At 47.6% G+C, this 13,429-nt stretch overlaps 2 protein-coding genes across 5 annotated transcripts in view; one reads left to right on the plus strand and one right to left on the minus strand.

Moving 5' to 3' along the window:
* Positions 1–13,429, plus strand: part of LOC129381127 (sulfotransferase 1B1-like) — a 337,139-nt gene that overhangs the window by 56,030 nt on the left and 267,680 nt on the right. The window contains exon 2 of one of the 4 annotated variants that reach the window (XM_055063712.1): positions 10,924–11,008. The exons of the other annotated variants lie outside the window; for them this stretch is intronic. The gene's annotated coding sequence lies outside the window, so the exon portion shown is untranslated. The remainder of the gene's footprint in view (positions 1–10,923; positions 11,009–13,429) is intronic. 4 annotated transcript variants of the gene reach the window in all.
* LOC126548425 (uncharacterized) overlaps positions 1–13,429 on the minus strand; it is a 43,089-nt gene that overhangs the window by 17,607 nt on the left and 12,053 nt on the right. The gene's annotated exons all lie outside the window — the stretch shown is intronic.

Below are 13,429 nucleotides of genomic sequence, written 5' to 3' on the forward strand. Positions count from 1 at the left end.
CGGAAAAATATAGACGCACGAAGTTTATAAATTAATGGCTTTGCATCAAGAACAGACATCGCGGTTCTGTAAACGGCATACATAACATCATTCAAGACGGAGAAATTCAATATGTCAAATTATATCTTACGTGAATTTGTTACGTTGTGTACCAGGGTTCTGCAAAAGCTGCATCTCCATATTACTAAATTTTTTTTTCAGATTCATGTGTAATATATCAATTTTGCCCGCTTTAGATGTACTATCAGATGCAATTCACAGAATTGTGATATCATTTTTCGTTGCTGCGTTTCCAGAGTTGTAAACTTGATAGTTTCGTTTTCTGAAAGTGTTTGATTCTTGCCAATTTTTAATAAAAAAAATTACAACCTAAATAAAAAATTCGATACCGACGGCCACTAGATTTTAAGTTTTTTTTTTCTTTTAATTGCAACAAACCTCGTCAAATTTCAGGCAGTGATTGCCGAGAAAAAGGAATTCTCCTTTGACATGTAATTAGGCAGGAGGCACCCGAGCTCAAGCTTCATCTTGAGGAAGTTTCCGCCGTATTTTTTTTTTTAATCTTGAATTTCCACTTTATATTCTCGTTCCTTAAATCACGGGGAGGTTTACTTGGGCCGATTCGTATGACTTGGACGAGAGCCTGTGGCATGTTCGTTCCGCCTCTGCAAGGTTTGTGGGAGGGACCGTCTTTGCATAGCTTATACGCCACGTGTTCCTTGAACCTGCTCCCCGCACGCACGCCACTCGTGATGCCAGATTCTCAGCGCGCTAACTCGTGTATTCAGAAGATTGGCTTCTCCTGCTTTCCTACTATCTTATCGAAAGCAGCAAATAACTTTCTTTGCAGTGCTCTCAACAAGATGCCGGCCTCTTAAAAGATACGCGTGAGCACGTGCTCAACCACTCGCTGGCAGATATCGGCATTTTACGCAGCTATTCTTGTCTCTTATTGAGCACTGTGCATTGCAGACTGGTACTGTCGGCACGTCGCTGCCTTCACTTATGAGAGCCACGTGTCATTATTATGAAGCCTGTCTCAAACAGAAGTTACATTTTGCGCCAGCGGCAACTAATGTAATTTACTCCTTGAGCTCGATTATTCCAAAAGTCGGACATTACTTGACCGAAAAGTCATAATTCATACTTACCAAATGAACAAATTGCGCTAATCACCCTTTCAGTTAATCAATTTAGGTGACATAATTCTAAACCATGAAGTGGAACCTGTGGAGAGTTTTAATCACTGGTTCCGTTGTTGTCCACGTCATCAGCCGTTCCCACAGATCCGGACGGTGGCTGTTTGGATGCTAACTTATGCGCACAAGACGATTCGCGCAAAATTGCCGCGTGACTGGCCGCTCGAGGCACTTTACGTGTGTTCGCGGGCTTCTTTCACGCTCGGGAACACACTTTTATGTAGCATGTATTGGGCAACAGAAAGCTGTATCGGGAGTTTTTCATGTTGCTATACAATTTTCTCAATCACACTTTTCATCTAATTATAATGTTTGAGCAGCTGATTAATTAATTAGCACTTATGTCGCTTAATACACGATACAAAGAAATTTGGAAAGTGATAAACCCGAAAACAGATTATTCCAAAGATAAGTCCACATAATGCCTGCACTACTTAATAAATATGTGAAAGGTGGTATAGATTTTCTGCCGTATACACCGGTCGAATTGCGAAAACTGTATACGCCAGGTTTTGAAATTGCACTGCTTCTCTGGTCACCCTTATACTTGTTCCTGTGCTTTTTCTGTTTATGTAACTAAGATATTCTCTTATTTATTTATCCTATTTTGCTGTATGCTGCATGTTATTGCAATTGCCGCTGCTGACATGTTTTGTACAAAGGTAGCGGTGTACCTTTGTCAAGCTGCCTTTACGGAGAGCAGCTTTTACCTACAGCTTCTTTCGTCAGTGTCATGATGAAAATATAAACATTATTATTGTTATTTAATAAGGTAGAATGAAAGAATGAAAAAAATAATCTGAGTATCTTGGTTCATCTGAGTGCAATTGCCTTGGTTCTGTGCAGCTACGTGGCATTCGCGTGTTCTTAAACTCTGGCCAAATTAGCTGGGACATCCTGTATAATTCACTCAGTAAGCGAAATGATGCCAAGTCGGATTCACTCGAAATCAAAATCAATAGCACTCATGCGCAGCAACGCTTACTCACAGTAAGAAAAGAGAGAAAAAGAAGATACTACAGTTTCGCCGGCAACGTTGCAGCCGCGCGTAGCTCTGCGATTCGCTTTTTCAGCAGCGGTTCGTACCTTGCGAGGAGGCGCCATAACGTGCACCGAAGAGGCGTCGTGTCTACGCGGCGCACATGCCACAACCCTTGACCCGTGGAACGATACGATGTAGTTAATGATGATGATAATGATGATGATGATGATTTATTGGTATCCCTTTTGAAACTGGGTGGTGTCAAACAGTCACCAAGCCTGCTTAATTTATTTAGGTATGCTATGCATGTTTTTCATTCCAGCATTTTTGCATACATCTCCTCAATCTTCTTTTCTTCCTCAAATTTTCTCTGTCTTGCTTGTACCGCTAACTATAAACTGCTACGTGGCGTGCCACCTGGTGTAATAATGTGCAACTACAATGCAAACTGTGCACAAATCGACGCTACGCGGTGCGCATCTCGCATCGCGTGAAAGTGGCACGATTGGATGCAAATGACGATGATGATGATGATGATGATGATGATTTATCGGCATCCCCTTTGAAACGGGGCGGTGACAAACAGTTACCTATAGCCCGCTTGATTTAATCAATTATGCCACAAATGTTTTTCATTCTAGGTATTTTTGTAGATCTCCTTAATCGTTTTCTTCCTTAAGACTTCTATATCTACCTTGTACCGCTACCTGTGCAGCTGCTACACAGCGTGCCACCTGGTGTAATAATATGTAAATGCAATGCAAGGTGCGCATGCGTCGACGCTACGCGGCGCGCATGTCACATGGGGTGTCTCCTCGCGCGCTAGGACGCGTGCATATGACATTTTCCCGCCGCAAGCTAGCAAGTGCTAGCCTACAGCTCCGTGGTAGAGTAGCTGACTCCCGCGCTGCGGGTCCGGGTTCGATCGTGGCGGGAACTGGGAATATTTTTTCTCTTTCCCGGCGATAGCTGCGATGGACACCAGCGGCGGCGGCGGTGGCGGCGGACATCATCGCCAGCTATTACATGAGCCCATAACAGCTTACGCTGTAAAAATGCACTGATTTTACCCATCCGCACACTTATGGTTCAAGCACCGTGGACGGGCCTGCGGGATCAGTGATTTTTCCTGCGAAAGTCGCCACTGTAAACTCCAAGACATCTCTCAAGAAGACTCGACAGCCACGGAGCTTGCTCCTTTTCGTAACGCACTTCGTATATTACTGAAGGACCACCTAGAAAAATGGAGTTTCCACCTTGAGCCATGGACGCTATGAACAACTAGTTCTAGAAATCGGAGAGCTCCTTGATCACCTCACCGAGCGAGAACACGACGTCACATTTCAAGCCACTGTGGAGTACTCGGCAACAAACATACCGATGAAGCTGCTCTATCTGCTCACAAAGAAGGTGTGTAGGAACCAATCCCCCTGTTAACAACAGACACAGCAGTGAAACTTCGAGTGCTTCCGAATGATGCCACACCATCCTTGTGGAACACACCTAGTTTCCTGCACACACGTCTGCATTGAAACTGTCTTCGATATCGTCCTCCACCTGGACTATGTAGACCCGAGAAAACAGTACTTTGCCGACTGTGGCTTGGCATCCCTTTCACCAAATCCTTTGCTTTCCTCATCAGAAGAGATAGTAGTGTTACGTGTGACCACTGCGGCAGCGAGGAAACTATTGGACATGTCATTGTCATTGTCCCTGATACAGAACACACAGGCAGTCACTCGTGACCACGCTGGCTCATCACGACGACCAGCCGCTTTTCACCGGACAAACCTGGAAGGCCAGCTTATGCAGGCGCCACACCACAAGATAAGCCCCCCTATCGAAACATAGACCAGCCTTTCTGAAGGCACCTTATCCCTGTTTGAAACATTTATACCACAAAAATCGATGATGAGCAAAACGAGAACAAAGTGAAAGCAGGAGCCAATGTTTCGACAAGTGGACTTGTCTTCTTCAAGTCGGTGAAGACACTCTTGAAGTTTTAGCGTTCGAGTGGCCTATTTGAGAGGCTATAGTTCTCACCGGCGATCCCCACCAGATCTATTTCTTCGTGCCTTTACTTTATTCCTCTGCTATTCTTGCCGTCTTTTTCCCCTTAACTTCTCCCAGTGCAGGGCAGTAAATGAGAAGCTCTTCTGGTTAACCTGCTTACCTTTCCCAACCCATTTTTCTCTCCTTCTATTGCTCTATGTGGAGCTGGGAACAACTTATTGAACACTGGGCGCACCATTTGGGCATTTTGTGCAAAAATATTACGCAAGTTGAAAGCTCCTTACGTAATAGTGTAGTCAGGAGTAGAATCTAATCGTGTTCAAGTCAACGCGCCACTACCGTGGCGCGTTGACTTAAACTCAGTTCGTTGACTTGTTCATCATCATCATCATCCGCCTAGTTACGCCCACTGCAGGGCAAAGGCCTCTCCCATACTTCTCCAACTACCCCGGTCATGTACTAATTGTGGCCATGTTGTCCCTGCAAACGTCTTAATGTAATCCGCCCACCTAACTTTCTGCCGCCCCCTACTACACTTCCCTTCCCTCCTATATGAACTTCCTATATGAACCTCCTATACGAACTTGTTCAGTTCGACTTAAACTCAGTTAACTCAGCTCGTTTCGTTGACTTAAACTCAGCTCAGTGGCTATGCTGCTGCGCTGCGGAGTTCAAGGTCGCGGGTTTGACCCCGGCCACGGCAACCGTATTCCATTGAGAGCGGAATGCAAAAATGCTCGTGTACCGTGCATTGGGTGCAGGTTGCAGAACCCACGGCGGTCGAAATTAATTCAGAGCCTCCCACTACGGCATGCCTCATAATTATATTGTTACGAGGCATCGCGTATGAGCATGCCGTTAAAGGGCCGCTTCGCTCCGCGAAGAGAAAGAAGACGGGAAATGTCGCGTGAGATGCTGTCAGCCATTCTGCAGTCACAGTAGCCTGTAAATATTGTAATAAATGATTTCGTCTCTTCCCCGCGTACTCTTGAATCCCCGTGACAATTTGGTGGAGGTGCGGGGTACCAGAAGCGCTGTACAACGGAGCTCCGCAGTGGTCGTCGAGTCAAGGTCATCGTGATGACAGAGGAGACCACGACCACGCCTGCGCCGGCCAGTACGACGTCTGCACCAGCCACGACAGCAACGTCAACGAGCGTCCTTACGCCTCCTAAAGACCAAGGGACGTTCTGCAGTGCGGATGCAGTTGACGTGGGAGATTGGATTGCCAATTATGCCCGACGCCCGATATCGCCGCTTAACCTCCGACAGGGAAACCAAGGGATGAAGCTTTTAGAGGTGACGCTGCATCTTCGACTTCCGCATCAAATCCTCTCCTTGTATGACCGACATGACGAAACTTGATCGACGTTGACGTTGACGGCTTAACTGTTCCCGCACTCGTCGATACTGGGCCACAAATCTCCGTGATGAATAATCAACTTCGTCGACGCCTCAAGAAAGTACTTAGCCCCCCCCCCCCCCCCCTTCCCCCGCTACCGGTATTATTCGCGTCGCTGATGGACGAAGTCCCGCGGCCATCGGAATGTGCACAGCTCGTATCACCATCGACGGTCGCCATATATCTGTTGTCTTTACTGTCATCGAACAATGCCCCAGCGACGTCATTCTCGGACTCGATTTCTTGTCGGCCCATGCCGCTCTCAATCACTATGCGACCGGCGCCCGTCAACTTGAGCTTCCTCAACTTGCTGATGCTCCACTTTCACCATCACACCGCTTATGCTGTGTCGGTTACGTTCGGTTGTCACCGCAAGCTGCCACGTGTGTTGCCTTGACGACAGCATCACCAGTTCGCGACGGCGACTACGTAGTATCTCCTCTAGTTGACAAGCTCTTGGCCCGAAATATTGCTATGCCGCACACCGTCATGACTGTTTTCGACAACCACGTCCAGCTTCCGCTCCTCAACTTCAGCAACTCGACCCGAGCTCTCCCGCAAGGCATCTCCGTGGCCAACGTGTCAGCGCTTGATGCATTCGACATCGCGGCATTAGACGCGGAAACTTGTTCGTTCTTTCTCGCAACCGGCCCGGGGAGTCCAGTCCCCGACGAAATTACTGAAATGATTGCCCTTGACCTACCGACCTGTCATGCCGCGGAACTCCACCACCTCCTAGCGACCTACAGTGATATCTTCGACTTCGATGACCGCCCTCTGGGTCAAACGTCTCTCGTAAGTCATCGAATACATACAGGAGATGCTATTCCAATCAGACGGCGACCATATCGTGCGTCCCATATCGAACGCCAGGTCATATAACGCGAGGTTGATAAGATGCTCTCCAAAGGCGTCATAGAGGCTTCTTCCAGTCCGTAGGTGGCACCTGTCGTCTTGGTAAATAAAAAGAATGGTAGCTGGAGATTCTGCGTTGATTATCGTGCCCTAAATAAGATAACGCGCAAAGACGTATATTCGTTGCCACTAATTGATGATGCCCTTAAGTTTCTTCAACGGACTTCTCATCCATAGACCTGCGCTCGGGATACTGCAGATTTCTGTTGACGACTTGGACCGAGAAACAACTGCTTTTGATACACCGGATGCCCTCTATCAGTTCAAAGTTATGCCCTTTGGACTTATCAGTTCAAAGTTATGCCCTTTGGACTGTGTAGCGCCCCCGCAACGTTCGAACGCATGATGGACTCTCCTTCGTGGTTAGAAATGGTACATCTGTCTCTGCTACCTAGACGACGTCATTGTGTTTAGCCCAACGTTTGAAAGTCATACCTTACTCGTTGGGCGACCATTCTAGCTCTCTTTCGTTGGGCGGGACTCCAGTTAAACTCCAAAACGTGTAATTTTAACCGACAACAAAGCACTGTGCTTGGTCATCTTGTAAGTGTTACAGGTGTACAATCTGACCCTGACAAGAATAGCGCTGTCAAGGACTTCCCGGTGCCCTCGTATACTAAACATGTTTGGAGTTTTCTGATATTATGCTCGTAGTTCCGCCGTTTTATACGCAATTTCGCCATCATAGCCCGACCCTTAACTGACCTTCTAAAGAAGGACGTCCCTTTCTCGTGGGGCCGCGACCAAGCGTCTACATTCGCGGCGCTGACCAACTTGCTCACTTCAGTGCCTATATTGGCCCACTTCGACCCATCTGCGACTACTGAACTTCGCACAGACGCTAGTGGGCATGGAATGAATCGGCGCCGTCCTCGCTCAGCACCAGCACGGCCAAACACGTGTTATTGCATAGGCCAGCCGTCTTCTCTTCACGGCTGAACGGAACTATTAAATCACAGAACCCGAATGCCTTGTGTTGGTTTGGGCTGTCCGGAAATTTCGCCCGTTTTGGTACGGCCGCGCATTCTCGGTTGTTACCGACCACCGCGCTCTTTGTTGACTGTCCTCGCTCAAGGACCCAACTGGTCGCCTTGGTCACTGGGCTCTCAGACTACAGGAATATACATCTGAGGTAATTTATAAATCTGTCAGGCTACATCACGATGCCGATTGTCTTTCGTGTCATCCAATGGACCCTGCTAGCATCGCTGACTATGACAATGATTCCTGTGTGCTCGCCATATCTGATTTACGCGACATCGGCACCAAACAGCGTGGAGATGAATCCCTAAAGCTCACCATTCAGCAACTCTCTTCCCCACGTTCCGACCCTTCTCTACGTCAGTATTTCCTGCGCAATGAAGTTGTATACCGTCGCAACATGAAACCTGACGGGTCGGAATTTCGGCTAGTTATTCCCCGACACCTGCGTACCACTATTCTTCAACATTTACACGACGGTCCAACTACGGGACACCTCGGCATCTCCCGCACCTACGACCATGTGCGACAGCGGTTCTTTTGGCCTGGCTTCTATCGTTCTGTGCGCCTGTATGTTGCTGCATGCGAGCGCTGTCAACGGCGCAAACTTCCTGCTCTTCCACGGGCTGGCCTGATTCAACCTGTCGACATTCCACCGGAGCTCTTCTTTCGCGTCGCCCTTGACTTGCTCGGACCTTCCCCTACGCCCGTATCCGGCAAGAAATGGATTGCTTTCGCAACTGACTATACGACCAGATATGACAGCACGCGCGCCATGCAGCTACGCTTCAGACGATACAGACTTTCTGCTCAACGACGTCATTCTTCGACACGGAGCTCCGCGCCAGCTTCTTACGGATCGTGTCCGCTGTTTGCTAGCAAAGGTCATTGAAGAAATTCTTCGTAGCTGCTCTACCGAACATCACCTTACGACAGCCTACCATCCCCAGACCAACGGTTTTACCGAGCGCCTCAACTGAACTCTCACGGATATGCTGCCCATGTACGTCTCTACTGATCACCGTGATTGGGACGCCACCCTATCCTACGTTACTTTTGCGGCATGACACCGCCAGCTATTCACCGTTCTCTCCCCTGTATGGCCGCAACCCTGAGTTGCCCTTCGAGGCGCTCCTTCCGGCTGATCCCCCAGTACCTACCGCATACGCTCAGGACGTCATCTCTCGAGCCAGAATGGCTCCTCAAGTAGCTCACACAAGGCTATGTACGTCGCAGTCCTCCCAAAAAAGAGCGCTATGATAACCGGCACCGCGAGGTCGAGTACCCTCCTCAATCTCTGGACCTACTCTGGACGCTGTGCGAGAAGCTCCTTCCTCGCTACACCGGACCCTACAAAGTTCTCCGCAAGCTCAACGACGTTGACTACCTCACCACTCCGCTCCCACATCGCCCGTATTCTTCTTTTACGTCTACTACTGACGTTGTCCATGTGTCGCGGCTAAAACCCTACTTCACCAGCAGTACTGACTGATTTCAGCAGGCGCCGTGATGGCGCTCAGTCCGCCGGTAGGGATGTTACGAGGCATCGCGTATGAGGATGCCATTAAAGGACCGCTTCACCCGGCAGAGAGAAAAAAGACGGGACATGCCGCGTGAGATCCTAGCCATTCTGCTGTAGCAGCAGTCTGTAACTATTGTAATATAGGATTTCGTCTCTTCCTCGTGTACTCGTGAATCCCCGTGACAATATTATGGTTCTGGCACATAAAACTGAAAAGTTTTATTTAAGTTTAAAAAATAACTTCTTTCACCTTAGCAATGAATCTATATCACTGCTTCTAGTTGCCCCACATTTCGCGCACATCTTTTGCCTTTCGTTAAGAAAAAAGAAAACAGGAAGTAGAAGAAGAAAAAGAAGAAAAACCTTGGCACACCCGCGCGTGCGCAAATCGCGAGCAGCGTCATCGGACAACAGACTCCTAAATGTCTAAAGAGATTTTGATGTACAATCATTAGATGATGCTTCAGTCTTAAGACATATCAGTCAAATCCTCAGAAGTTTACAAGGAGACGGTCAGAAACTTTTAAAAAGCTCACCTTGTGATGCGCTAAGTACTACTGACAAACAGCTAAAGAAAACTCACACCAAACAAGAACCATGGAGCGGTTTGCCGGCATAGCACTACGCACATTACAACATAAACAAACGCCGACTAGTGAAATTTCGAGCTATACATCCGCCGGCTTCTGTGACGCCCGCCCGCTCTGCTACCTTAGTTAATTCCGGCTAGGGGCCAGGAACTGCTGGACGCATATGGGACCTGAGAAGAAGGTTCCACCCCATCTGGGGCAAGCGCGCACCAACCTTTACTAAGGGCTCAATATAAAAGTTGATTCTCTCTAAGTTAATTACAACTTTGGGTGAATATTTGCCGGTTTTATGTTTTAACCACACTTTTGTCGGCACTCTAACCAGTACCTGCAGAAAGTATGCTCGTCTCCTACAGAGTTTCCTCTCGGTACACCTTCTCGTCTGCCAGTGGGGACCGTTTGAAAATCATTGCTGTATGCTGGGTATGTTGGTACGCAAACTTGGAAAACATTCTTAGCACCAGCGGACGAGGACGGGATGATGAAGCTATCACAAGATTTACGCAAGCCTGAAGAATCAATGATAACGGTTGTCTAAAGTAGGGTTTCCGAAGTCCTTGCACGTTTTTGTATTAGAAGGGTTGCTGAAAAGATGTCGTGTAGTAAATAGCGCTCTGTACAAAGCAAGTGAACAGACATAAGACAAGCGAAAGGCAGGGGTGGAGCCCTACCTACACATGACGGCGCGCTGTCTTAAAGAAAGTGCTAAGTCGTCTGAACACTATAGAGATTTTTTTTTCAGCTCCAGAAGAACTTAGCATGGGTGTGTCGGTTCACAGATCCGTGCCGAAAATCTGCGCTTGGGTGTTCCCAGAGACATCGGAATACTTTTGTGGATTGTGAAGAGGCAGTGGTGTACGAGTTGCCACTGTCCTGAGCTAAGGAGTACATAGGATAGACAGGACGATGCCTTAATGACCACTTAAGAGAGCGAAGTTTAAATGTGGAGAATTACCTTGACGGTCATCTATCTGTTCGCGGTCAGGAATTCGGCGGCGCGCCTTCATTTGTTGATTGTGTTGTTCTGGCTAGGCACAAAGATAAGGATGCGCTCGAAATTATTCAGGCATAGGCTGTCAATCGGAGTTGTAAGAACTGTGTAAGCACTCGCCTATCGACCTGATAGATAAACAAACGGCCTCCTTTGAAAGCTCAGTTCGACCTATTGATCAAATGGCGCGCTACTGTGCATGGTGTATAACGGTGGCTTTTTTCTGGGAATGAAGTGCTGAAGTTAGCGCATTGTGTTGTCAACGTCTTCCTTCCGTCCTCTTTCGCTGGCGCTAAAAATATTTTCCACGTTTAAAAATCGTTTGCAGGTACGTGCTGTCGTCGTTTCTAGGAAATGCTGCAATCGATCACGGGGATTTCCGACTTCGCTATTCCACTTAAGCGCACTCACCAGTATGTATACACAAGCTCTACTCGTTTGCCAGTAGCGATCGATGAATATTGTCAGCACGCCGACGAGGCGTGGAAGACGTGGAGGCTGCAGAATAGCCATTTGTCAACGCCACTATAGAATAGTGTGATGTGACTATTTTACAAACACCAAGATCAACTACTGGTACATCGCTGTATTGTCAACCACGGACGCGTGTTCTTATGAGCTGCATGCCTCTGCTTAGCCATTGTGTGTTGTAATGGCGAAATTTCTCTCCCATGATTTGAACCCAAGCGGAGACATAAAATATAACTCAATTTTCTACACTGACGTGATGCGACGGCCCGCGCTGTGGTTGGAGCGCGCACGGTCACTTTGAGAAGTGTTTGCAGAATTTCGAAGCTGTGTTTCGATGTCTTCACCTCTTGCTTTCGGTGTACCCTGAGTATGTCTCGCGGACGCGACATATTCCTGTGGACGCTAGGCTAGACAAGGTTGCAACATTAGTACGTTGCACGCTATGCCGCAACCATTCCCCCCATATAGCTATCAAAACGAGCTTACGCTATGTCTTGTTATAATCTTGGCGCGTCAGTGTTTGCCGTTGCGTCGCAATCACTACTTGACTTGCGCCAGTTATGCGGGTCATACGAGAAGCGCACGTAAACGGAGAGCGGAAATCTTGCCGCTAACGAAACCAGCGAGGGACTCACCGTGCGCCCATAGCAGATTAAACACAAGGTCACTTGGCCAAATCTAAGGGAGTTGTTTTTCGTCGGTTTGTCTAGCTTGGATTTTTTTTGCTTAATAGTTTGGTCGTATTCTTTTCCCCGATTTACAAGCGTGCCTCGAGCTTTATGCAAAAGCTTCTTGTCAACTGAGCAGCTTGTTCCTTTCACTTCTCTCGCACATGATGTCATTTCTTGAAAACAAGTGTCTTCCTCGGGTCCCTTACTGAGTCCTTCATAAAACCGTCCATAAGTAACATTACTACTTTAAAGTCCAGTTGCATTGTTCGGAAAAGCATGCCGCATGGAGAAATGAGTACAGACTTCTTACACAATAGCACAGAAATGGAAAATATATACATAAAGTATAAACGAACAGCGAACAGAAGCGAAACATAATAAGGGCAGCAAACAACAAGAGTAGCCTTATACGAGCCAATGCTGTACCGCATCAGAAGTGCAACTGGCGCTAATGCAGCATTGCCTCATGCTATAAATTGCTCGTACCCCGGCTATGCTTACAGGGCACTGCAAAATTTAGTCTGCACGCGTTGAATTTTGGACAGTCAATGACACGATTTTAAACATCATCATCACTATGAACGAGATCGGGGGAGAGACAGACAGACAGGGAGAGGGCTGTTAACTCTAAGGTTCACCAGAACCTTAGAGCAAACGGCCCCTGCATATAAGGCAGTCACACGCGATTCAGGAGTTTTGCTTAGAACAGAACATTCTGCGAACACCCTTGCAGCGATTTTTTCTATGAAGCGTCCCTTTAGCTTTTTCGTTGATTTTTCGGAACCGAGCTTCACGGAATGAATAATTCGGTAAGCGTGACAACACCCTCAGTGTGTTGAGGATAGCTCACTTCGGTGTCAAGGATGACAGGAAGGTAGATTTGTGTAGTAAGCACCAGGATGTTAGCGCCAAAATTTCAAAGATAGGCCCACCTATCGTAACGTAGGTCAGCCTTTCTGAGGTATGTTATTCCTGTTTGCGACTTTTATAACACAGGGTGCTACTCCATCTGTCGTACCCCCTCTTGATATAGCGCCGGAACGAAGTAACGATTTTCTTCCAATGCTATTCGTTCCTGCGCTTCGTCAGATGTTCGAGCGGCGCTCTGCTCTCTATGTCGCCGGCAGTGACCGATCATGGACGGGGGATGATGGGGAGCGAATAGAATCGAGTGAAACGAAAATAAATGTGAGAAATGTTAGCCGTAAGCCTACGCGACCTGAATCCACCACAGCGAAATAAGGTTATAAAATAAAATAACTAATGTGGATAAGATTGAGTGGCTGATCGACGAACTTTCCCAACGTGGTCAAGTAATGAATAATCTAAAGCCTTAGCTTCACACGATAGACTGTATCGCGGATTCAGCCCGCAGATTGAGCAGGATTTAGTTCACCAGAGCCTAATCGCCATGGGCAGAAGGCGGCACAGACCATCCGTTCACGGCGTGATTCGGTGCTTCTGTGCCCCAACACGCAGTGTCCGCGTACTGCATCACCAATTAGACAGGCAGTGTGAATATAACTTAAGCGGCTCAATTTTTCTGCGACAAAATGAGACGTGTGGTGCTTAACATGAGGGAGACAGAGAGAGAGAGAGAGAGAGAGAGAGAGAGAGAGAGAGAGAGAGAGAGAGGGGAGATAATAAAGTTTATGCAAAAGCGCACACGAGCGTAGGATGCTCCTCCACTCT

The sequence above is a fragment of the Dermacentor andersoni genome, chromosome 1 (genome assembly GCF_023375885.2).
Source record: "Dermacentor andersoni chromosome 1, qqDerAnde1_hic_scaffold, whole genome shotgun sequence".
Classification (NCBI taxonomy): domain Eukaryota; kingdom Metazoa; phylum Arthropoda; class Arachnida; order Ixodida; family Ixodidae; genus Dermacentor; species Dermacentor andersoni.